At 43.4% G+C, this 27,443-nt stretch overlaps 1 long non-coding RNA gene across 1 annotated transcript in view; it reads right to left on the reverse strand.

Annotated features, from left to right (window-relative positions):
• The window catches only part of LOC140709008 (uncharacterized), a 43,107-nt gene extending 22,520 nt beyond the window's left edge, over nucleotides 1-20,587 (reverse strand). Inside the window, exon 1 of the long non-coding RNA XR_012089329.1 lies at nucleotides 20,274-20,587. This is a non-coding gene — a long non-coding RNA (uncharacterized lncRNA). The remainder of the gene's footprint in view (nucleotides 1-20,273) is intronic.
• Between the last annotated feature and the right edge of the window lie 6,856 nt (nucleotides 20,588-27,443).

Genomic DNA, 27,443 nt, shown 5'->3' on the forward strand with positions numbered 1-27,443 from the left:
ATACGTATTATGTGTGTGCTGAATCTTCCTTGTTTCTTTCCACATTTGTGACTCACATGTTAGCTGAAGTCACTTGGCCCTTTGAGATCTAGATAACTGGTTAAGTCCCAGCCAGCTCCAAGACCTATACAAACCATAGACCTCACAATTTCCACTAAATCCTGTCCTTGTTTCTCTTCATATTCCCACAGCTATAAAACTCACACCTTTTTTAAAAAATTGATTTTCACAAGAAATCAACTAACACCAGCTTCCTTAAGCTTTGAGGGTTTGTGACCTTCTGTTGCTTGTTTCCTCTCTCATAGATGGTGGCCCCAGTCCCAAATTCTGCCCCCATGCGTGTGCAGAGTAACTTCTCTCTTTCCTTAAAACCTTCTTACCAACTTACCAAGCCTGGAGTTGGGAGTGGGGTGGGGTTGGGGAACTTAGAACTCACTTCTACCCTTACAATCTGCTCAACCGAAGGCTTTAGTTACAGGTACATTCAAGTGTTCAAATGATGTCATCAAGTTTCTATTTCCCATTCTTCCTCTCAGGTTATGTTTGTCTCTGCTTCTTTTTGCATTTGGCCTCACTCTCTCCTGACACAAATATGTTCATTACATGTAGCAGGAGAGATGGCTGCTGGTAGTCTCAATCCTGGGTATAAACTTACAATTCGTGGTATAAAAGTGAGACTCTCCTTCCCTTTCCCAGTATTTCCTATATTAAATTTCTTGAAAGAAATAGGACTGGACTTGATTGGGTCAATGCCCAATTGCACTGTGTAAACACGGCTGGGGTGATGTGGTTGGACGGGGGTGGATTGTATACCCACCCCATAGCCAGGCCCATGGGAATCATATGGGATCTGTGAGGACCAATTCTCCAGTGTAAAGAGGAGTGTTTTGTTGAGAGGACAAAAGCAACAGATGTCTACCACACCTCACACTCTTTGGTATGGAAATGTGCCCTAGCTGTATTCTCTTTCCTTCCCCTGGATCATCCTGCCTCCAGTTAAGTTATTTTCAGGTCCTTTCAGAACCTTTTCACTTAAATACACATAGATGTGTCTATCCTGTTAAAGATTTGGGGAACTTGCATGGGCTTGCATTTTCATCTCTCTTGTGATTCTTCTTTTTCTTTTTCTGTCTTCCCCACAGATTTCAGGGCCAGGAGTTAACAGTGGGAAGTTACTTTTATGAAAGGTCTTTTGTTTGTTTTTGTTTTGCTTGCCTGTGAAATATGGTGGAATAAATAAGAATAGGGGAAAAGACTGAAGGGAAAATGACCTCATAAATGCCAATCTTTCAGAGAGAAATTAGAGTTGCTGCAGTGGTTTCACATACAAGGGGCTCAGTGAGTAACAACAGGGCAATTCCATGGGTAAAAATGCCCAATCAGCTACATATCTGAGTCAAAGAAAAATCTTGCTTTGAAGCTATTCACTGAAAGCAATACACACGTATTGAGCACTTAAAGATTTGCTAGGCACTGAGCTAAGTACTGAGTATAAACATGGGTGATTAAAACACACTATGTCTTAAGAGCTCAAAACCTTGCTTTTGTGTTGAATAAATTTTTTACTTCCTCTATGCACTCCCTTCTTTATTATAAGTGATGATTTCAGAAGATTTCTTAGTATTTTTCTTTTTTAAAAAAATACTTTTATGTGTAATATAGCCACCATTTAGTGAGGTCCTGTTGTGTTATATATACTTTATGTACACTATCTCTAATCTTCTGCAGATGAGAACAGAGGTTTTGTGTTTTGTTTTTTGTTTTTTGTCTGTTTGGGTTTCTTTGATGGAGTTTTGCTCTTGTTGCCCAGGCTGAAGTGCAATGCCGCACTCTCGGCTCACCACAACCTCTGCCTCCAGTTCAAGCGATTCTCCTGCCTCAGTCTCCTGAGTAGCTGGAATTACAGGCATGCACCACCACGTCCAGCTAATTTTGTATTTTTAGTAGAGATGGGGTTTCTCCATGTTGATCAGGCTGGCCTCTAACTCCAGACCTCAGGTGATCCACCTGCCTCAGCCTCCCAAAATGCTGGGATTACAGGTGTGAGCGACTGCACCCAGCTGAGAACAGAGGTTCAAGTTAGTCAACTCCTCAAATCAAGTGGCAGAATTTAAAGGAAATGAAAGCAGTTTCGCAGAGAGATATCTGCACTCCCATGTTTACTGCAGCATATGTTTCAATAGCCAAGGTACAGAAACGACCTGTACAAATGTGGATGAATAAATGGATGAAGACAATGTGGTATATATGTGCAATGGAGTGTTACTGGAGTTTAAGAAGGAAAGAAATCCCGTCATTTGTGACAACCTGGAGGCTATTATGCTAACTAGAGTAGGCCAGACACAGAAATGTCCCATGATCTCCCTTATATGAGGAATCTAACAGAGTCAAACTCATAGGAGCCCGGGAGTAGAAGAGCGGTTGCCAGGGCCTGGGGGGTGGGAAAAATGGGAGATATTGGTCAAGAGGCATGAAGTTTCGTCAGAAAATGAGTAAGTTCTGGAGATCTATGTACAGCCTGCTGACTATGGTTGACAATACCATATTATACACTTGAAATCTGCAAAGAGAGTGGATCTTAAATGTTCTCATCACACCGCACAAATGGTAGCTATGTGAGGTAAGATCGTATTGTTAATCAGCTTGATTACGGCAATCATATCATGATGTATTTCATGATGTATATCAAAACATCGCATTATACCTTAAACACACAAAACTCTTCTTTGTCAATTACAGCTCAACAAAGCTGAGGGACAAAACCAGCTGGCAGAGCCAGGTTGGGAGTTGTAATCTCCAGTCTTTCTCAACTGTGGTTTCTCCCTCAAAGCTTTTCTTTGCATATTCTCATCTCTGGCTCCCTAGGGTAGCTGCCTCTTACTCTAATGGTTCCTCTTTGTGACCCAGTTTATCTTTTCCCACTGGCCCACACCACAGTATCGGGCCTGTCTCGGGTCAGGTGTTCATCCTTGGTCCAATCAGTTGTGAGTGGTGTGGGAGGGCTTATTAGAGGCAGAAGTTTCCTTAGAAGAGGATGTGAATGCTCATTCTCTCTCCTGCTGCCATGTGAAGAAGGACATGTTTGTTTCCCCTTCCACCATGATTGTTTCTGCTCCAGCCCAGCTCCTGGACTGGCCCCAGGTTCTGTCCCTATGGGTTTCAATCCAAGCATCATTCACTGTCGCACGTGTATGGCAGCAGGACCCAGCTCACTGTCTTAGACAAGCCCAAGGCTCCTCGTTGAGTACTCTGTTCCCACCCTCCTCTGAGGAGCTCCAAGCTAACAAGGCTACCCTAGTGTGTCTCATGAATGACTTCTACCTGGGCACCATGACAGTGGCCTGGAAGGCAGACAGCATCATCATCACCCAGGACACGGAGACCACAAGCCTTCCAAACAGAGCAACAAGTATGTGGCCAGCAGCTACCTGAGCCTGATGCCTGAACAGTGGAGATCCCGCAGCAGCTACAGCTGCTGGGCCGTGCATAAGGGGAGCACCATGGAGAAGACAATGGCCCATACAGAATGGGTCCCCGGCCCTCACCCCACCATGGGGGCCTGGAGCTGCAGGATCCCAGAGGAGGGGTCTCTACTCCCATCCCAAGTCATCCAGCCCTTCTCCCTGCACCCAATAAACCCTCAATAAGTATCCTCACGGTCAAACAGAAACAAAACAAGAAAAAAGAAGAAGATGTGAATATTAGTGAAGACCACTGGCCTTCAACACAGACATGCCTGAATGCATGATTTCATTAATTTGTTAATATCACTTTATTGGATTTTGCGTGATAGCCGGCAGAGGACTTGCCAAGAGTCATCTCATGCAGATGACAAAGCTAGCCAACATCTGAATGAGATCAGTATCGAAAAGTGACAGGCCAGGCTTGGCCGCACGCACCTGTAGTCCCAGCTACTCAGGAAGCTAGATGGGTGGATTGCCTGAGCCCAGGAGTTGGATTCCAGCTTGGGCAACATAGTAAAACCTGACTCTATTTTTTTTTATTTTTAACTTTAATTTTTGGGGGTAAACGTAGGTATATATATTTAATGGGGTACATGAAATGTTTTGATACAGGCAGGCAAAGACTTCAACTCTTAAAAAAACGACAATCTAAATGTCAAAAAAAGAGTGGTTAAGCAATTATACACGTTGTGATATTAAATAATTGTCAAGAGTTATATTTTCTTTTCTTTTCTTCTTCTTTTTTTTCTTTTGAGACAGAATTTTGCTCTGGTTGCCCAGGCTGGAGTGCAATGCCACCATCTCGGTTCACCACAACCTCCGCCTCCCGGTTTCAAGCAATTCTTTTGCCTCAGCCTCCCGAGTAGCTGGGATTACAGGCATGCACTACCACACCCAGCTAATTTTGTATTTTTAGTAGAGATGGGATTTCTCCATATTAGTCAGGCTGGTCTCAAACTCCCGACCTCAGGTGATCCGCCCATCTAGGCCTCCCAAAGTGCTGGGATTACAGGCATGAGCCACCACACCCAGCCAGGAGTTATATTTCCAAAAGATTTTGATTACATGGAGAAATTCCCAAAATATACTAAGTAAAAAAAAAAAAAAAAGCACAATAAAATTATAAATGCATCATATGTTAAATGAACATAACGTGCATTTTTAATGATTAGAAGGTAATATGAAGTTTAAAAGCGGATAAAGGGCAGGGCACAGTAGCTCACACGTGTAATCCCAGCACTGTGGGAAGCCAAGGCAGGAGAACAGCTTTAGCCCAGAAGTTCGAGACCAGCCTGGGCAACATGGCGAAACCTCTTAACTAACAAATAATACAAAATTAGCTGGGTGTGTGGCACGTGTCTATAGTCACAGCTACTCAGGAGGCTGAGGTAGGAGGATGGCTAGAGCCTGGGAGATTGAAGCTGCAGTAAGCCAAGATTGTGCCACTGCACTCCAGCCTGGGTAACAGGGTGAGACCTTATCTAAAAAGAAAAAAAGAAAAAGAAAAAAGAAAAAAAGGGAAATCGAGATAATCAAAAGAATTCTAGAAACAGGAAAGAAAGGCAAGAAAACATAGACTTCTCAGCATCGGTGTCAAGAACCAGAGGTAGAGAGATCCCAGAGCAGACAGACACATGATAGACTCTTATATTTTGGTAAAAATATTTGGTAGCAGAGTTAGCTGCCTTTTTTGGGTTCCACAGAGCTGGTTTATGATTCTTAAGCTTACTAAGTACGTTGGCATAGGGAAGGTGATGCTTTCCCAAGTATCTCTGACTTTTGGAGAACTTCCCTCTCTCAGCTAGAATACTAGGCTGATCATCTGGCTTACAAAGTAGCCCCCTGTTTCGATAGAGCGAAATGTTGATCTCAGTTACCTCGTTCACCTCCAAGTTCACCATGGAAGCTCTGAAACTTCAGAGCAGAGAAAGCAAACCCTAAACTGTGCTCACCTTGCTCCAGCAAAAAGAAACCAAACAGGTTCAACCTGTAACTGCCTATCGACCTTTCCCATTTGCTCACCCCAGAGAGTTTTGAGATCATTCCACAAAGATACCAGCTTTTCATATTTGGAACTAAACGAAATGCTCAGGTCCCAGGACCTCCTATGCTTATAAGTTGGCTCCAAGACACAACGCCTCTACTGTTTGCTACTGACAGTCACAGCCACATGCATTTTGAGGTTGTGGAGGTAGATGTTTGTGGATAACGAAGGAACACATTCCATAAACACAAACTGGAAAACCATTGATCAGATGGAACAGCGAAGAAAGTCTACGAAAGAAGGCAAGCCACAAGGTGGATATGAGTCAACAAAGCAACAGAAACAGGCACACACACAGTGTTTGAGGATGTTCAATAAGAGCATTGTCTGTAAGACAATTCTATCTCTTTCTCTGGCCCTCTCTAGTGAAGACACAAGTCGAGTATTGTTGCAGACAGAACCACAATGGTAGCAGAGAGTCGGGAAAACAAACTGTGAGGAGAGAGTGAATAAAAACTAAGATATTTATACAAGTGCAATAGTAATCAATAAATATATGAGTGCTTGCATTTAAAGAAATAACAAGGTAGTGAGAAGAGAATAATTGTGGGGATTAGTTCCCACCATTTGCTGGCAGAAGCATAAGGTCCAATGATCAAATTCAAAGGTTTAAGTTAAGCATTCTGAGCTTAAGGGGAAGGGAAAAGTCTCCCCCAGACTGGGATAAGCTCTATCTTCAGGCTGTTCGGAAAAAATAGTGGTTAATGTTTGTTGCATTATGCCATTGTCATGTACCCTCCCAAAGCCTTAGATGTATTAGCTTATTGACTCCTCACAGAAACACTATGAAACAGGTGTGATTGGGTGCACATGTGACAAATTATGAGACTGAGATACATGAAGTTTAAGTAGCTTGGCCAAGGTCTTGCTGCTAGTGTCAGGACAAGATTTTGAATCGAGGAACCTAGCTGTTACCCAGGAGACCGGAGCTCCAGTTTTCTTTCTTTCTTTTATCTTTTTTCTATTTTATTGATTATTTTTTTTTTAGACAGGGTCTTGCTCTGTCACCCAGGCTGGACTGCACTGGTGAGCTCTTAGCACACTGCAGCCTCTAGCTCCTGGGTTCCAGCGATTCTCATGCCTCAGCCTCCTGAGTAGCTGGGATTATGTGCGTGCGCCACCATGCCCAGCTAGTTTTTTCTATTTTTAGCAGAGACGGATTTCACTGTGTTACCCCGGATGATCCTGAACTCCTGGCCTCAAGTGATCTACCTGCCTTGGCCTCCCAAAGTGCCGGGATCACAGGCGTGAGCCACCGCGCACAGCTGGAGCTCCAGTTTTCATACAAGGCACACACTTGAAAGCTTGCTCTTTGGCCTCCCCTTTCAGTTTATTATTGTGATAGTTAATTTCACATGTCTTAAAATTACTTAATTGCACCAGGAGTGCTCAGGTTAAGTATTGTTCTGGGGAGCCGGGCATGGTGCCTCACGCTTGTAATCCCAGCACTTTAGGAGGCCCAGGTGGGCAGATCACCTGAGGTCAGGAGCGCGAGACCAGCCTGGCCAACATGGTGAAACTCTGTCTCTGCAAAATACAAAAATTAGCCGGGCATGGTTGTGGGTGCCTGTAATCCCAGCTACTTGGGAGGCTAAGGCAGGAGAACTGCTTGAACTCAGGAGACGGAGGTTGCAGCGAGCTGAGATCACGCCATTGCACTCCAGCCTGGGTGACAAGAGTGAAACTCCATCTCAAAAAAAAAAAACATAAATAAATAAATATTGTTCTGGGTGTGCCTGTGAGGGTGTTTCTGTCTGAGATCAACATTGGGATCAGCGGACTTGGTAAAGTAGACTGCTTTCTCTAATGTGGGTGGGCACCATCCAATTCATTTCCAGCCTGAAAAGAACAAAAGGTAGAGGAAGGAAGAATTTGCCCCATTTTGCTTCCAGCCTGGCTACTTGAGTTGGGGGAGGTCTTCTCCTGCCCTTGGACTGGGATTTACAATGTGGGATTCCCTGGATCTCAGGCCTTCAGAGGAGGACTGGAACTGCACCACCCACTTTCCTGGGTCTCCAGCTTACAGACGGCAAGATCATGGGACTTCTCAACCTCCTAATCATGTGAGCCCATTTCTTATAATAAATCTCTGTATCCTATCTATATCTACAGCTGCATCTTTATCTATATCTACCTCCTATTGGTTCTATTTCTCTGCAGAATCCTGACTGACTATTACAATTATAATACCCCAATCTGCCCAGAAGTCTGACATAACGTTGGGGAACCAGGCAGAGATATTATGAGTGACTCTGCCTTCAAAAAGTCCCCCTTTCTTCTTTCCAGCTTCTAATCAGCTTCAAGAAACATCCTGGAATCCATAAAAAATACTTATCGTGATATGTCTGCCCATCAGAAAAACTTCTTAGAATAAACCAAGATTTAGTACTGACAACAGTGTATATTTGCACACAGTTGTATAAGTCCTTACTTTTTTTTAACAAATGTTCTCACTTATTTCTTACAAAACCCCAAAGCATTGAGGCTAGTATTATTTGAGGCTAGTATTATCCTCCTCATTCTATAGGTGAGATAACTAAAGTTCTGAGAGCTTAGGTGACTTGTCCAAGGTCACTGAGCCAACACATAACACAGCCAGCACTAGAATCCAAATTCAGTGAGTGGTCTTATGTGATGGATCCTCTGCAGGCCAGAAAAAGTCCCTGTTCTTTGGGATCTCTCATGTCACTGATATGGTAATACATAACCCATAAGAGATCTTTAATAGATATTGTTGAAAGATTTCAGTAACAGAGACTGGGCACAGTGGCTCACGCCTGTAATCCCAGCACTTTGGGAGGCTGAGGCGGGTGTATCAACTGATGTCAGAAGTTTGAGATCAGCCTGGCCAACATGGTGAAACCCTGTCTCTACTAAAAATAGAAAAATTAGCCAGGCATGATGGCGGGCGCCTGTGATCCCAGCTACTCGGGAGGCTGAGGCAGGAGAATCACTTGAACCTAGGAGGCAGAGGTTGCAGTGAGTTAAGACCACACCATTGCACTGCAGCCTGGGTGACAAGAGTGAAACTCTAAAAAAAAAAAAAAAAAAATTCAATAGCAGAAAGAATTTTAAAGTGCTAGTTTAAAACTGGAGTGGTGCCTGCATTCTGAAGTAGAGTTTGGAAGATATTTTTATTTTGTTCTAGAAGGGACCTTTTCTGAGCCCTTTCAGTTCATTTTTCTTAAAGACGGCTAGCAGTTGAATAATCTGAATGCACATATTTCAGACTGAGATGGCAGGTGTTATTTAATAATATAATGCTGTCATTAATATAACTTTCAATAATGTAAAGGTACAGAACATTGTGGTTTGAATGTGCCCTTCAAACTTCATGTGTTGGAAATTTAATCCCCCAATTCAAATGCTGATTGGAGGGGAGGCCTTTCAGAGGCAATTAGGATTAAAGAAGGTCATCAGGGTGGGGGCCCCACAATAGGACTGGTGGCTACATAAGAAGAAGAAGAGAAGCCTCAGATGACACTCACCCTCGTGCCTTCTCACCATGTGATGCTCTCTTTCATGTTATCATGTAGCAAGAAGGCCCTCACCAGAGGCTGGTGCAATGCTCTTGGACTTTCCAGCCTCTAGAACTATAAGAAATAAGTTTCTTTTCTTTATAAATTACCAGTCTTAGGTACTCAGTTAAAGCAACAAAAAATGGACTAAGGCAGGGAGTGTCTTTGTCTTGAGTAGAGATTTTCTTTATAATTTCTACAAGATTTTTGCTTCCTGTACCTGAAAGTGGTAGAAGTGAGGGAGATGAAAAGGAGGAACTGAGCCTGAACAACAAAGTGGTAGGCTGGGGATGGAAAACAGATGGCCCAAGGGGATTTCAACTGAAGGAGTATAGCCAATGGGTGGCACTAGCAGTGATAATAGATATCCAGACTTAAGGTTCCCTTTTCTGAAGAACAGTTCCCTTGTGCTCATCTCTACCCATATAAAGTCTAAAACATGGCAGCCTTGCCTTCCATCCTTTGAGAAATAAGGCACAGGGCTCTGCACCTAGTGTAGGAGGAGAAGGGTTAGGGAGAAGGGTAGCAGGCTGAGAAATGGTTATGAAACAGCCAGAGGTGAATAGCAGAGAAGCCTTGAGGTGTGGGAGTATAAGATCTGAGATAAGATAACCAGAATGGAAGTGTGAAAAGGATGGCTAGGCGTGGTGGCTCAGGCCTATAATCCCAGCATCTTGGGAGGCCAAGGTGGGTGGATCACCTGAGATCAGGAGTTCAAGACTAGCCTGGCCAACATGGCAAAATCCCATCTCTACTAAAAAGACAAAAATTAGCCAGGTGTGGTGGTGGGCGCCTGTAATCCCAGCTACTCTGCAGGCTGAGGCAGGAGAATCACTTGAACCTGGAAGGTGGAGGTTGCACTGAGCTGAGGTCATGCCACTGCACTCCAGCCTGGGCAACAGAGTGAGACTCTGTTTCAAAAAAAAAAAAAAAACAGAAAGTGTGAAAAAGAGAAGCAACCTTCACCCACCCTGAGGAGACTCAGAAACGTCTGTGGAGGAAATTGGACTTGCTGCAGACAAGTAGGGTGGGAGTTTCAGCTGCTTTGTATAGGCTTTAAATAGAAGTGTTCCCTTGGCCACATACACATACGCAAGTGCATACATACGCCTACAAGCATGTTGAAAGCTGGAGGACCCAGGGAACATTCAGGTTACTTTTGTTAAATACATGAACTACCATATATCCTGAATTTTAGAAGAGAAATGTATATAACCAGAAAATGATATTACCTTATACTCAGGCTATCTTTGTGGATGATGGGGGCCAGTGATCGATAGTAAGTGAAGGGAAATGAAACCACAGAAGTAACAGAACTGCAACTAGGGGGAAAATTATTTATTCAAGTCATATGTAAATATGTGCCTTTTTGAAAGTACAACTTTGTCACTCTTAATGGTTTTAGACATCTGAGAGGGGCCCTGTGCTATAGCCCAGAGAGATCACTGTTTCGACCAGGGGAATTCAGATTTTGCTGACATTCATTTTTATAAGGAATACAGTAGATATCTGAATAACAAATAACAGCCTGTAAATATTTACATATATGAAATAATCCTGTTTATATATTTGAAATAATCTGCTATCTATTAACAGAAAGAAAATATTAGTATGCAGTAGGTACATCCAGTCATAATGGGCAGCTCGACATTTCTGGAAGAGCCATCTGCAATAAAACAATAGTATTGTAAATATTTAAAAGACAGTAATTAAACTCAGCATTGAGGTGAACTCCACACTGATTTTAGTTACTGTTTTTCTTCAGATTCCACAAAGAGGGAAGTACTCCAAAGAAATCTTTACATTCTAAAAAGATCTAGTTTTTATCATGATGCACTGTTTAATACTCTTAAACTACTTGTCTGTGAGACTATGCTTTTTAGGAATGAATGTGATTCTGTTACTCCTAATGTGATAACAGTAACTCCTGGGTACATTTCAATCTTTGCAAAATTTTAACTCAAAATAAAAATCATCCACTAGTGTGAAATATTTCAATGACATGATTCCAATACAGATTCAAGATGAAAACATCAGGTTTCCTTCAAAAGGAATTTTACTCTCCTTTTACGAAATTGTGTAGGTATTTATATAAGTTAATTTTGAGAATTTTTAGCTAATCATACATTTATCAGTAAGTGATTGAAATCGAGTCCTTTTAGAGAAGGAAACCCAATTAAGATGGTGTTGTGGTTGAATTGTGTCCCCCTAAAAAACGTATGTTGAAATCCTAACCCCCAGAACCTCAGAATGTGACCTTATTTGGAAATAGGGTCACTGAAGATCTAATTGGTTAACATGAGATCATCCTGGAACGGGGAGGCCTCCTAATCCACTATGACTGGTACAGGATGATAACCATGTGAAGACAGACACACACAGGAAGAATGTCATGTGACCACAGAGGCAGTGATTAGAATTATGCAGCTACAAGCCAAGTACTGCTTGTGACACCAGAAGCTAAGAGAAAGGCACAGAACAGATTCTCCCTAGAGCTGTTGAGAGAGCATGGCCCTACCAACGCCTTAATTTCAGACCTCCCGCCTCCAGAACTATGAGATGATAAATTTCTGTGTTCTGAAGCCACCCAGCTGTGATATTTTGCTATCACAATCCTGAGGAATAAAAACAGATGGGAACAGATGTACCCACCTGTCTTTGGGTCTATGAAGTAGTACAAAGGGCATAGGCTTTGAGGTCCAGCAGAAGTGGAAATTAACCCCAACCCAGTCAATTCCTTCCTATGTGACTTTACACAAGGTAATTAGGGTAGCCTGTTTCCTCAGCAACACGATAGAAATAAGATCTTCATAAGATAGTTAGCAGGGCATGGTGGTGCATGCCTGTAATCCCAGCTACTCGGGAGGCTGAAACGGGAGGATAATTTGAGCTCAGGAGTTAGAGACCAGCCTGAGCAACATAGCAAGACTCCATCTCAAAAAAAAAAACCAAAAAACAGATTGTTGAGAGCATCAATTGGTGATTGGTGAATATACAAAAGTTATGAGGCACATAGGTCCTCAAAAAATACTAATTTACAACCCGTATATATGAGCTCATTTAAGTGGTCCGTTAATATTATTTTATGTGGTCATGGAAATTAACAGCTTTTTTAAATTTTCAATAATTAAAAAAAAAAGTATCTATAAATTCCAACTTCTAGTGACCTGGATGTTCAGTAACATTTTTGGCAGTAATGATAAAAAAAAAAATGAATTATTCAAAGTTAATGGGAAATAGACAACCATTTTGTTTATGTGCTGTACAGTTTTGTTCAGTCACAGAAACTCTAATCCCCTAATTTAAAGAACACTCCAGCCGGGCGCGGTGGCTCAAGCCTGTAATCCCAGCACTTTGGGAGGCCGAGACGGGCGGATCACGAGGTCAGGAGATCAAGACCATCCTGGCTAACCCGGTGAAACCCCGTCTCTACTAAAAATACAAAAAGCTAGCCGGGCGAGGTGGTGGGCGCCTGTAGTCCCAGCTACTCAGGAGGCTGAGGCAGGAGAATGGCGTGAACCCGGGAGGCAGAGCTTGCAGTGGGCTGAGATCCAGCCACTGCACCCCAGCCTGGGTGACAGAGCGAGACTCCATCTCAAAAAAAAAAAAAAAAAAAAAAAGAACACTCTGGAAAGGAAGTATCCCACACAAGAAATGTGGTGGATGAAAACTCCCTATAAAAAGTTTATTCCTTTAATTATATGCTAAAAGTATATATTTTTAGAAGCAGTAAAATTATAGTCTTTCCAAGAGTACTGTAATGTGAATTATCCAATCTAATGACTCAGTTTCAAAGTATGAATTATGTATTAGTCTCATTAGAAAGGGATAAAACTTGTCATTCAATATGGGGGAATGACATATTATTTATGTGATCATCCTTCTGAGATCCCATTAAAATGATAGTAAAGAAATTAAAAGGGCAGAATCTAAGGGCAAAGGGCAATTAAGAGAAAAGGAAGACCTAATGATGATCACCGATCCAAATCTTTCGATAAACTTCTAGAAGACAGAGAAGGAAGTGATAACTAGACAAACACAGTGGAGGTGAAGGAACTCAAAATATGCCACTCAGGCTTGGCGCAGTGGCTCACACCTATAATCCTGGCACTTTGGGAGGCCGAGGCAGGCGGATCACCTGAGGTCGGGAGTTCAAGACCAGACTGACCAACATGGACAAACCCCGTCTCCACTAAAAATACAAAATTACCAGGCGTGGTAGCACATGCCTGTAATCCCAGCTACTTGGGAGGCTGAGGCAGGAGAATCGCTCGAATCCGGGAGGCAGAGGTTGCATGAGCCAAGATCATGCCACTGTACTCCAGCCTGGGTGGACAGAGTGAGACTCCATCTCAAAAATAAATAAATAAATAAATATGCCACTGTGGCAAACAGACTTTTTTGAGTTAAGGGTCTTGAAAAAAACAGCAAGAACAAGATCATTCTGACCTTACTACTGTTTATTAAAAGCAGATGATTAAATTCCTGTGTGACAAATATCCTCCCTGTACCAGAAGGAAAATATCACTCTTATCATCATCAAGGATAAGAAGTTGAGGCCAAGGAAAATCTGTACCGACAAACCGTGTTAGACTAATCCTTATCCTCCTAGCCACTTCTCTATTCAATGAACCACCCCAGCTCAAGCTCCTTTGACTTGTCACATTTTCACAATTTACTTTGCGTTGTCTAATTCAGTATCTCTGTGTTTATCTCTAACTGCCTCCTTGAGTCTCCATTTCCTTTTGAAGGCTCCCATGCCGTGTAAATTTTGCAGTAAATAAATGTGCCTGCTTTTCTTCCATTGCTACAGCTTATGTCAATTTAATTCCCAGGCTCAGCCAAAAAACCCTAAAAGGGTAGAGATAAAATTTTTGCTTCCTCTATAAAGGGAATTCCAGCCAGAAGGATGCATGGAGAGACCATATCTGAGAAGGAAGCCAATCCGCCTGCAGGACCCAGTGTGCAAGGGCTCAGAAAATTCACTTCCCACATTTTCTTTTCTTTGCAAATTACTTGGCAATATGCCTCAAGAATACAAAAGAGTAAACCAAGGAAAAGACACCAGGATCCAGGAAACAGTGGTTTCAAATGAGGTAAGTAATTAAGGGAAGTCCCTGGGTGACAGCTGTGCAGCAGATCAAGGCAGCAAGTAACAAAGGCCTTAGGAGGAAGTTATCTTGAGGAAAAAAGAGAGTTGAGTATTTTTCAAAATCTTACACTAACTTTAAGATTTTGTAATAATAGAAAGATACCAACAATGCAAAAATAAAAAAGAAAGAAAGAAAGATAGGAAGACAAGTAGAAAGCCACCTTACTAGGATAATCTGACTGCAAGCAGCAGGAAAACCAAACCAAGAAGGCTTAAAAATAAGACATTTACCATCTGACTTAACAAGAGCTTTAATGGCAGGGAAGCTTCAGTTGACTGGTTCATTCAGTATCTGATACTTCAAGTGCATGGGTTCCTTACATCTTTCTTTTGTTTTTTCTTTTTCTTTTTTTTTTTTTTTTTTTTTTTTTACAGTCCAGAGGTCTTTTTTTTTTTTTTTACACCTATGAAGTCATGAATTCATAAGGAATAGGTTCCAGCAGCTCAGGCTGCTTCCTATTGGTTCCCACACAGTGTGCGTCTCCAGGTGGAGCAGGCTGGCGCTTCCGCTAAACCTGCGCACCTTTCTCTTTGGCTTCTTTCTTTTTCTGACCATTTTCCTTCATGCGTTTCAGGAAGCTATCTTGGCTCTTAGAGTGCTTGATGTACTCAATACACACATTAATTATCTGGCAAGAATCTTGCCTTTAACTTGTTTGTTTACACAATGCCAACAGCATGCTGGGGAACATTGTAGACTCTTCCAGTTTTGCCAAGGTAACACCTGTGGGACATTCGTTTTTGGACAGTACCCATTCCCTTGATGTCTACACTGTCACCTTTCTTATAGATTCGTATATACGTGGCCAAAGGAACAACTCCATGTTTTCTAAAAGGCCTCGAGAACATATATCAGGTGCCTGTCCTCCTTCCTTTTGTGTTTGTTATTTTGACAAGTTACTGGAAAACGGCGGTTCCGGCCAAAAGGCTACATCTTTCTTTCTGCCATCTTCACTCATCCAAAGGCAGGCTTCCCTCAGGGTAACAAGATGCACACGCTCTTTCAGGGTTCATATCCAACATGGCAGAATCCCAAAGAAAATACTCTATCTCCCTTAGAGAAAGGAAAACTTGCCGGAAGCCCCTAGTAGGCATTTTCTCCTGTCTCATTGGCTAAAACTGTATCCTGTGCACATGTGAACAACTACTGGAAAGGAGAATGGAACCACTGCAGCAGGGATTGTTAATTGCCCCTCAATATCCATCTCCCCCTCCCTCCTTTCTATGATAGAACTTCTCTAAATTGTATCTCGACACATAATCACCAAGCTAGAAGCAACTTTTCCCATCCTCTCTTGCACCTAGGTGTGGCCATGTTACTACGTTCTGGCCAATAGGATATGAGTGGAAATGATGTGGGCAATTTGTAAATTTTTCTTTAAAAGAAGTTGTGTGCTCTCCACTGGCTCAATTCCTCTGTTCTGGCTACAAGGAAGATTCGGTGGGAGTGGGTCAGCTTCAAACATGAAGATGGGGGCAATTCCCAAGGGGATGACAGAGCCATAGGTAGAAGGAGCCTGGGGACCCAGGACATTCTCTTGATGCTCAGCCTCTCTCCTCTTACACTGTCAGCTAGCTAGGAATTCTACCTGACAGGTCCACTCTATTTATTTTGGTGACTATTAATGTAGTGGCAGGGGCCGGGCGCGGGCTCATACGTGTAATCCCAGCACTTTGGGAGGCTAAAGCAGGCAGATCACTTGAGGTCGGGAGTTTCAGACCAGCCTGGTCAACATGGCGAAACCCCATCTCTACTAAAAATACAAAAATTAGCCAGGTGTGGTGACAGGCGCCCATAATCTCATCTCTCAAGAGGCTAAGGCATGAGAATCGCTTGAACCCAAGAGATGAAGGTTGCAGTGAGCCGAGATTGTGCCACTGCACTCTATTTTGAGTGACACAGTAAGACTCTGTCTCATAAATAAAGTAGTGGCAGGTGCTCTGGCTCATGTCTGTAATCCCATCACTTTGGGAGGCCAAGGGAGGTGGATCACCTGAGGTCGGGAGTTCGAGACCAGCCTGGTCAACGTGGTGAAATCCTGTCTCTACTAAAAATAAAAAAATTAGCCAGATGTGGTGGCGGGTGGCTGTAATCCCAGCTACTTGGGAGGCTGAGGCATGATAATTGCTTGAATCCAGGAGGCAGAAGTTGCAGTGAGCCAAGATCGTGCCACTGCACTCTGGGCAACTGAGTAAAACTTTGTCTCAAAAAACAAAACAAAACAAAACAAAACACAAAAATCCAGAAACTTCCTAAAGTAGCCAAAGCAATATCCCAATTACTGCAGTGGCCATGCTTCCCTTAGACCAGTGGTTCTCAAAGTATGATTCCCATACTGAGAGCACCAGCATCACCGAGGAACTTGTCGGAAATGTACATTCTCGGGCCTTGCCCCAGACCTACTGAATTGGAATGTCTGTGACTGTATCCCCGCAACCTGTTTTTTTGAGACAAAGCGAGATCCTGTCTCAAAATAAATAAATAAAAGAAAAGAAAAAAGAAACTTAAAAAGAGAAGAGATGAAAGAAAATGGGAAGAGATAATGTCAATAGGCGACATCATGAGAAATGAAGGTGCTAATTTAAAATCATAAATGCAAGGAAAGAGGAATTCAAAATAAGAATATAATTCTGTTGTTAGAAGGGGCCGGGTAAAGGTATACTAAATCTTCATTTTGTATAAAAAGAAAGTCAATAGGTAGTTCCCAAAAATACTATATTAAGGCCAAACAAGGTGTTGCATGCCTCTAATCCCAAGGCTGTGGGAGGCTTGAGGCAAAAGGATTGTTTGAGGCTTGGGGGCAACATAATGAGACCCCATTTCTATTAAAAAAAAAAAAAAAGAATTAATTATTTTGAGATAGAATCTTACTCTGTCGCCCAGGCTGGAGTATAGTGGCACGGTATCGGCTCACGGCAATTGCTTGAACCTCCTGGGTTCAAGCAATTCTCCTGCCTCAGCCTCCCAAGTAGCTGGGACTACAGGCATGCGTCACCACGCCTGGCTAATTTTTTTGTATTTTTTTTCAGTAGAGATGGGGTTTCACCATGTTGGCCAGGTTGGTCTCGAACTCCTGACCTCAGGTGATCCGCCCACCTCAGCCTTTCAAAGTGCTGCGATTATAGGCGTGAGCCACCGCGCCCAGTCAAAAAAAAAAATTCTTATTTTTTAAATTAACCAGGCGTGATGATGGACGCTTGTAACCTCCCATCAGGCTGAGGTGGGAAGATGGATTGAGCTCAAGAATCTCAAAGTCACAGTGAGCTCTGATTGTGCCACTGCACTCTAGCCTGCATGACAGAATAAGATCCTGTCTCTAAAAACAAAACAAAACAAACAAAACTGTAAAATACTGTATCAAGAAACAACTGCCAGGCACGGTGACTCATGCCTGTAATCCCAGCATTCTGTGAGGCCAAGGCAGGTGGATCACTCGAGCTCAGGAGTTTGAGACCAGCCTGGGCAACATGATGAAACTTGATCTCTACAAAAAAATACAAAAATTAGCCGGGCACGGTGACACGCAGCTATAGTCCCAGCTACCCAGGAGGCTGAGGTGGGAAGATTGTTTTAGCCAGAGAGGCCGAGGCTGCAGTGAGCCAAGATGGTGCCACTTCACTCCAGCCTGGGTGACAGAGCAAGACCCTGTCTCACAAAAACATAAATCAAAGCAAAACAATGCCTGCGTTAGCATATTATTTAAGGATATGAGGCAATCACACCATAAGAATAAAAACAAGACGATCCAAGTAGTTAAAAAGAACTTTCCCTTTTGGGATGGGGACTGTGAGAGGAGAGCTGTTGATTTTCATTATAAATCCTTCTGTACTGTTTAATTTTTTTTTTTTAACCTAGGGCATGTATGCTTATAATGAACCATTGAAAAATTATGCTTTCAGAGGGGCTATACACAAGGTGGGACGGAGTCCTGCCACGCTGAGAGTCTCTTTGTGAAGTTCTGCTTTGTCCAGGAGGGGGTCACCAGAATGTTTGCAGAGCCTCCGCCAGCCCTGTCTCATGAGGCAGTTTTACACATGGTCGGATGGGACAGGGTTTCTGACAAAAGGCCCTTTCCTCATTGGCATAATCCTCTAGACAGCTGTACCGGGTGAATGGGAACAGCTCAGAGCAGTCTGTTGGCAGGCTTGCGCTGTCACCTCTTGTAGAATTTCCTCTCGACCACCCTGCTCTCTCATTCACATGTCCAACACACAGCCTTAATGGGTAATGGATGTTTTCACCCAGAGAATCCTCCTCATTAGCCTCTCAGTTCTGACCCGGAGGCTGAATGTTCACATCATGGAAAGTCATAATATTTCCACAATCATTGGCCCCAAAGCACTTGTTCAAATAGTAATGGTAGTTAGGATGTTGTAAGAAGATCAATTAAACCATGTCTATGTCTTTACATTTAGCTGGTATGTTTCCTCCTACCATACTGTCCTGTTTGTGATTTACTCTGTACCCAAAAGCTGATGTCAGACTTTCTGCTTTCAACACCAAGTAATTATGGGTGGAAACGGGGGAGGTTGAAGTGGTTTGGGAGTGGAGTGACATATAAGGCAGTAGTTTTCAGATCATTTCCGGTGGCGCCTTGGTGTGCTGCAAAGATACTTTCATGGAAATGTCCCAGGGATTGGTCAGGACCCTGGATCCTACCTCACTTGAATCAGAGTAGCTCATTTTTGGGTTGTTTTTTTTTTTTTTTTAGACAGAGTCTCACTCTGTTGCCCAGGCTGGAGTGCAGTGGCCCGATCTTGGCTCCCTGCAACCTCTGCCTCCCAGGTTCAAGCAACTCTCATGTGTCAGCCTCCTGAGTAGCTGGGATTACAGGCACCCACCACCATGCCCAGCTAATTTTTTTTTTTTTTTTTTTTTTGTATTTTTAGTAGAGGTGGGGTTTTGCCATGTTGGCCAGGCTGGTCTGGAATTCCTGACCTCAAGTAATCTGCCCACCTCGGCCTCCCAAAGTGCTGGGATTACAGGTGTGAGCCTCCAGGCCCAGCCAGCTCACTTAATCTTAAATGCAGTCTTCCACTTCATACAACATACAGGACATAGGATGCAGCAAGTTGGAAAAATTACTCATACCACCACCCAGATGTGCAAAGAATTTAGAGTGCATTTTCCCTTTGCTTGCTCATTTAGAAGCACACCTGCTCCTCTTCCCCTCCCAGGTAGCAGGGGAAAGGCTAGATTTAATCTCATTACAATATTTCCATTTCTTCCCATTTATACAGGCTTGTTTCAGCGTAAACATTTGGTCCATTCGAGGTTCAACTTCCCACTAGGGCTAATGAAAATCTTTACCTGGTTGAGTAAACGTTTTCAGGTAAAATACTCTATCTCTCAAATTTAGTCTCTTCCTCCCTGACCTGGTAGAAAGGGCAGGACTTACTATATCCTTGTGATGCCTGTAGGATAAAAGGGTTCCTGAGTGGTATGTATCTCAGGCCTCCTCTGGTCTCAGAGGCTATGCCCCAAGCCTGCCTGGGTACTGTTTGCCCTGCTGCTGTTGGGGGTGAAATTTGCTGCTGGGATCATTCGTGGCTTGGTCAGTGCCCAGCGGGCGGTCTCCAATAAAGTCACTCCCTCTGAGCCTATACCACACCCTCCACCAAACCTCTTCCGTGTTGGGGCCACACAAGCCCCTGCTATCAAGCCCTCTCGCTCTTGCCCCCGGGGACCCACAAGGCCCCCGGTCCTCAAGTCAGCCACCTCTGTGTCTTCCTCCATCCAAAAGACCTGCAGGAGCTTCCGAGCCTGGTGACACTTGTTGGGGACCAAGAGCAGCTTGCACAATGATACTCCATCCTACTCCGCCCCAGCCACGCTGCATGACCTCATCTCAGCCCAAAAACAGACATTGGGAACATCTGACCATCCATCCGTTTCCCCCGCTCTTTAGGCTACCTGCGGTGACCGCAGCAGCAGGGGCCGGAGTTGCCTCTCCTCTTCCAGCCTGGAAGAGCATGTATACTACGCCCCTCCTTCCGGGGCTGACTCCCGCCCGCCCCTCGGGGTGGGAAGGGTTCAGGAAACACAGGCCAGCTTATCTTAAGGAAACATGGTCAGGAATCTTTCAAAAACATACCTGTTGCAAGGGGGAAAGAAACCTCCAGGACAACAGTGATTTGCCTCAGCGGGGCAAAGGCCAGGCCTGATGGAAGGGCCCAGCCTTCGCCGAGCGCCGCAGGGAGCCAGCGACTCGCGCCCGCTGTTCCAGTCACGCCGCGAGCCTGAGGCGTGCGCATGCTCGGTGCTGCGCGGGGCGGGGCTCCTTCCTTACCGCAGGAGCCCCTCATCGAGAAACCCAGGTAGGCCGCATCCTTCTCATCGCTGTATTCCCCAGGCCCTGTGGTTCCTTATATTGAGTGGCATGACTGCATTCCTGCCCTTGCCGTTGACTCATTCTTTGCCCTTGTCAAGTTTCTTTGCATGAGTCGGTTTTTCCCCCTCTCGTTAGAACTGATAATAAAACAGACTTACCTAGCCAGGGCAACATAGGGAGACCCTGTCTCTACGAAAAATAAGAAAATAAAATATTAGCTGAGTGTGGCGTCACACGCCTATAGTCCTATCCACTTGGGAGGCAGGAGGATCTCTTGAGCCCAGGAGTTCAAGGCCGCAGTGAGCTGTGATGGCGTCACTGCACTCCAGCCTGGACAACAAAACGAGACCCTGTCCCCCAAAACCAAAAACCTCACAAGGCTCTTCCAGGTATGAGCTAAGATGATGTATTGAATGTCCCTTGGTGAATTCAGAAATGCTGGGGATAAAATATATGGAACTCTCAAATACATCCGGATTATTAACAGTGTAATGTCTACAAAGAAATGCTCGTTGTCTCGTTAGCATTCTTTTATTTAATAGAGTAAAAAAGAACGAAGATTTTAAAAAATTAAATTCATGGAACTGTTTTTATGTTAAAGGAGGGAAACATGGCTCATGAACATTTTTATTCTTCTTGGCCCAGCCCTTGTACAATAAAGTTTGCTAACTACCATTATCTCATTTGCCAGTCATTAATCCAGAGAGATTTATTTAGAATCATTGAAGTTTCTCCCCCCAAAATTAGGTTGAGATTTGATTTGAATTTTGTTAACCCTGACATCTTTATAATATTGAAACTTTTCAGGAAAATGATAGTTTCCTTTGCTTATTCGAGTTGTTATTTTTCTCTGAGTAGATTTTGGAGTTCTCTTCATACAGTCTAGTATTCTTTATAAAGATTATTCTTGATAATTTTATAAATTTCTTTTTGGCCTGGACGGTGGCTCACACCTGTAATCCTAGCACTTTGGGAGGCCAAGGCGGGAGGATCTCTTGAACTCAGGAGTTCAAGACCAGTGTGGGCAACACAGGGAGACCTCGTCTCTGTAATTTTTTCAATTAAAAAAATGGTTTTTTCTGATTACAAATGAGACTTTTCTCTCCTTCATGGTTTAACTATTTATAGAAGATATATAGTTAAGGGAATGATTTTTGCAAATTCATCCTATAGCTGCCATAATAAAAATACCAAGAGTGATTTTTAAAAGTACACCTGTATCTTACAGTATTTAGCAGTTGCCAAATGGCAGGCACTATGTCGTAGGTTTTAAATGTATTTTCTCAGCAAATTTTCACAATAATCCTATAAATTAATAATAGTTATTATCCTAATGTGTAGATGAAAACGCAAGCCCAGTGAGATGACATAATCTGCCTAAGGTCACACAATTCATTACTAAACACGAATTAATTCTCTTAGGTTTTCTAGATACACAATCATATCATTTATACAAAATGACAATTTTGTCTCCTCTTCCCAAGGGCTGTGTGTTCAATTTTTGTTCTATACTTTACTGAACTGGTCATAATTATATTAAAATGTTAAGTAATTATTCTCAAATACTTCTAAACCCTTTTCCATTCAGTGGATATGCGTATATGATGCTGTAGTCAATAGAAATAATGATCACAATAATCCCTAACACTTACTGTGAATCCAGGCAGTCTAAGTCTGGAATTGATGTTCTCAATTACACAACTAATTCAAGAGTTACCGCACCTTGTTATAGCATGTTTCAGGCCACTCTAGCGTGATCCACATGTTTCAACCCTTCTCCACCACCTCCCTTCAGTTTTCTGGCTTTGTAGCCAAAGTTTGTCTCTAAGTCTAGCCCCTGTTGGGTTGGTGATCCTGTTTACCATGAATCTAATCTGATACTTTCTTTTTTTTTTTTTTTTTTTTTTTTTTTTTTAATTTATTTATTATTATTAAACTTCAAGTTGTAGGGTACATGTGCACAACGTGCAGGTTTGCTACATATGTATACTTGTGCCATGTTGGTGTGCTGCACCCATCAACTCGTCATTTACATCAGGTATAACTCCCAATGCAATCCCTCCCCCCTCCCCCCTCCCCATAATCTGGTACTTTCTTATGACCTGTTTCCAGTAATGGTCCCTTGGCTCTATTCAGTGAACTTAAATAAACCCATCTGTGTCCTCTCTAGACCTCAGAACCCCATCCTATTTAAGTCCAGTTTCCTTTTACCAACAGATCCTGATGAAGTCTCTTTCAACATTCCTTTCAAATATCTTTGAAAACAGAAAATAAGGAATTTCGAGAGTTTTTATCTATTCATCAAAACCCCATAATAGCTATGCCAGCATGGTGGTGCACAGCTGTAGTTCAAGCTACTCTGAGGCTGAGACCAGAGGATCAGTTGAACCCGGGAGTTCAAGGCCAGCCTGGGCAAAGTAAAGAGACCTCTTCTCCCCATGTCTCTAAAAAATAAAAATATTGAAAGCCCCAATGTCCAATGTCAGAAAGATCAAGGAGAAAGTGATACTCTTCTACACTACACTTGTAAATTCTTTTTAAAGGGCAATTTGACAACGCATGTAACAAATTTTGCATATTCCTTGACTCAGAAATCTCACTTATTGGCCTCCTTCTCCTCCACCCCTGTCACCACCTCTGTCCTGGAGAAGAAGCCATATTTGGTCTCCCTCAGTGGGCAAGACAGAGGCAACGCGGGCACCATGATCCCGGCTCTGCCTTCCGGCAACCCGCAGCTCATTGCTCTCATCCTGGAGCGGCTAAGAGCCAGGCCCGTGTGGCAACTTCTGTCGATGCTGCCTGGCCACTGTGGACACCAATCCAGCTTACCAAAACCCGAGGCGGAAAGCCGAGCATTCGATGTCCACACACCTGGATGAGCAGGACTGGAATCTTACGATGCACAAAAGCTTATTGCGAAATGATCAGGGACAGAGTGAGGTTCAGTCAGGGACATTGGAAGCTGGAGTAGACAGGGTTATTTCTCAGGCAGAGGATCCACAATCAAATCACAACCTCAGGCCGCCAATGGAACGAGAAATTCGTGAGATCCTGGGTGCCCAGAAGATAGCAATGTTGCCAGCGCCGCCTTTAGAGCCTGCAGACCAGGACCCTCCAGCTCCAGCCCAGGGTGCTTTCCGGGAACGTGCCCAATCCCTTTTGAAAGCTCTATTTAATTACTGGTGAAGAAGTGACTGGTTACGTAAGAGTGTAACTGCAGAATGAAGATAGGCCAAGGTCTCACTGATTTCTATATTTCAGCCTTGGCTGTGGGCAGTGTCCAGTTGGAATGGGGAGCAAGTTTGGCAGTGGGGATGTTGACCCAGTTGTCCCCTGTATTGTGCCACCATTTGGCCAGCCTGTCCAAGGATACGACACCCAGTAGACACTACAGAGAGATAAAGAAACACTGTAGTAACCTGGGATTGTCCTAAAACAGACTTTTATACTTGAACAAGGAGACTCTATGTGGACTTCAGCGTTTGTGCTCTGGAATACACCAAAGCTACAGTGAGAGAACGTAACCAGTCCCTAAGACAATTTCAAAGAACAGTAACAATATAAAGGGTAGTTGGGAGTCGGTATTTGACAGTGCTTATTTGATATTGTTTCTCAGAGTTGCAAACTAGAATGTAGAAACCACTAGCATCAGATATCTAGAAAGTTGTTATGACCTTCTTGTACATGAATCTTCTAGCCAGCTTCCTTTCCCATGTAAGAGGTGACAAAACATGGAACCCTAGAATGTGTGAGGAAGCTTGGACGTTAGGTATAAAGAAACACATTTGTGGCTGGGCACGGTGGCTCAGGCCTGTGATCCCAGCACTTTCGGAGGCCGAGGTAGGTGGATTGCCTGAGGTCAGGAGTTTGAGACCAGCTGGACAACATGATGAAACTGTCTTAACTAAAAATACAAAAATTAGCAGGGTGTTGTGGCATGCGCCTGAAATCCCAGCTACTCAGAGGCTGAGGCAGGAGAATCACTTGAACTCAGGAGGCAGAGGTTGCAGTGAGCCGAGATCACACCACTGCACTCTAGCCTGGGCGACAGAGCAAGATTCTGTCTCAAAAAGACAAAAGAAAAGCATTTGCAGGCTCTCTGTCCAGTGCCTCTTCCTGTCCTGCAAAGGCTTGTAAGTCTGGGGTGTGTTTAGTTTATTCTCATGCTTGTGTTTTTTAAGAAAAGTGAGTGGTAAATAAATGGCTTAAGATTTATAATAAGGCCGGGCTGGGTGGCTCATGCCTATAATCCCAGCACTTTGGGAGGCCAAGGGGGGCGGATAACCTGAGGTCAGGAGCTCAAGACCAGCTTGGCCAACATGGTTAAAACCCGTCTCTAGGCCGGGCGCGGTGGCTCAAGCCTGTAATCCCAGCACTTTGGGAGGCCGAGACGGGCGGATCACGAGGTCAGGAGATCGAGACCATCCTGGCTAACATGGTGAAACCCCATCTCTACTAAAAAATACAAAAAACTAGCCGGGCGAGGTGGCGGGCGCCTGTAGTCCCAACTACTCGGGAGGCTGAGGCAGGAGAATGGCGTAAACCCAGGAGGCGGAGCTTGCAGTGAGCTGAGATCCGGCCACTGCACTCCAGCCTGGGCGACAGAGCAAGACTCCGTCTCCAAAAAAAAAAAAAAAAAAACCCGTCTCTACTAAAAATACAAAAATTAGCTGGGCATGGTAGCGAATCCCTGTAATCCAACTACTCAGGAGGCTGAGGCAGGAGAATCGCTTGAACCTGGGAGGCGGAGGCTACAGTCAGCTGAGTTCGTCCCGTTGCACTCCAGCCTGGGCGACAGAGCAAGACTTTGTCTGAAAACAACAACACCACCAAAAAGATTTGTAATAAAATCAAATAAAATTTGATACTCTTTTTAAAAAAATCTCACTTGGAATTTATCCTAAGTAAATCATTATGGATAAGCACAAATACCCTTTTACAAAGATGTTTATTTTGATACTACTTGTAGAGGTTAAAATTTTGTAGCACTCTAGATGTCCAGCACGGTTTTGTTTGTTTTTTTTTGTTGTTGTTGTTCGTTTGTTTTGAGATAGAGTCTCGCTCTGTGGCCTGGTCTGGAGTGCAGTGGCAAGATCTCAGCTCACTGCAACTTCTGCTTCCCGGGTTCAAGCTATTCTCCAGCCTCAGCCTCCTGAGCAGCTGGGATTGCAGGTGTGCACCACCACGTCTGGCTAATCTTTATATTTTTAGTAGAGGAGGGGTTTCACCATGTCGGCCAGGCTGATCTCAAACTCCTGACCTCAGGTGATCCACCCGCCTCAGCCTCCCAAAGTGCTGGGATTACAGGCATGGACCACCGTGCCCGGCCTGTTTGTTAAATAAATTCTACTACATCCAGAGAAATATTTCATTATATGGAAACGTTCATGATATGCTGTTAGATTAAAAAAGCGTATCACAACTCAACATGTAAAGTATAATCCCATTTGTGTTTATATATCTATTATTGTCTAAAAAACTGTTATTTTAAATTTATCTAGCTACCTGTTTATGTATATATCTATCATTATTGAGATCACACAAAACAAAAATAGATAATTCCAAATATTCGTTTCTCACTAATGGAATTATTAAGAAATAATGCTATATTTCTTCTTTTTGTTCACTGTTTTCTGAATGTTCTACAATTGGTATATATCACTTTTGGAATAGTAAAACAGTTATTCTGGCCGGGTGCAGTGGTTCACGCCTGTAATCCCAGCACTTTGGGAGGCCAAAGTAGGAAGGTCCCTTGAGCCCAGGAGTTCAAGACCAGTCTGGGCAACAAAGGAAGACTCCATCTCTACAAAAAAAGTGGGGAGTTATTCTTAACAGCTTTCTGTTAGTTAAGCAAAAGTCAGGGAGAGAAAACGTATAGGGCTTACATATGATAGAAGTTAGTTCTTTTTTCCTTTCCCCAAATTATCTGTTGGTGCAAGGGCCCAGTGTTACAGTGAAGCTGTACTCCACAAAGTTACTCAGGGGTCCTGATTTTGTGCTGCTGTTATCTAGGTTGGTGTCTTTTCCACGTGGTAGAAGCTGGCTAACCTCCACTTCCACATTCCAGCCCAAGGAAAAGTCCAAGGTAGGTAGATATTTCTTTAAGGGGATGACCTAGAAGTTGCACACTTCGTTTTCACTCACCATTGGCTTGAACCTAGTCACGTGACCACATCAGTCAAGAAGGCAGGCTGGGATCTATAGTCTCCAGCTGTCAGCCATATGCAGTTGTCCCTTGGTATCCATGGGGTGCTACCTCAGAAACTAAAATGTGCAAATGCTCAAGTTCATTATATAAAATGACATAGTAGTTGCATATAACCTGTGCATATCTGCCTGCATACTTGTAATCATCTTTAGATTACTTATAGTGTCTAATACAATGTGAAATCTATACAAATAGTTGTTATACCATATTATTCAGTACAGATGCAACTATAGTAGGCCTAACTATATTTTCTATCCACAGTTGGTTGAATCTGCACATACAGAACGCATGGAAACCCAGGGTCAACTGTGTGTGTCTGTCTGTGTGTGTGTGTGTGTGTGTGTGTGTGTGTGTGTGTATTTAGCTAAAATTTAGGGGGAAGGGATTATTACTAAAGATGAGTAGGAATAGTGAGAGATGGACTCATTGGACTCTTACTTAGATATTAAAAATTTAGGCTGGGCTCACACCTGTAATCCCAGTACTTTGGAAGGCCAAGGTGAGCAAATCACCTGAGGTCAGGAGTTTGAGACCAGCCTGGCCAACATGGTGAAAACCTATCTCTACTAAAAATTCAACAATTAGATGGGCATGATGGAAGGTGCCTGTAATCCCATCTACTCAGGAAACTGAGGCAGGAGAATCACTTGAACCTGGGAGGCCAAGGTTGCAGTGAGCTGAGATCATGCCGTTACACTCCAGCTTGGGTGACAAGAGCAAATCTC

This window comes from Chlorocebus sabaeus, chromosome 18 (genome assembly GCF_047675955.1).
Source record: "Chlorocebus sabaeus isolate Y175 chromosome 18, mChlSab1.0.hap1, whole genome shotgun sequence".
Lineage (NCBI taxonomy): Eukaryota > Metazoa > Chordata > Mammalia > Primates > Cercopithecidae > Chlorocebus > Chlorocebus sabaeus.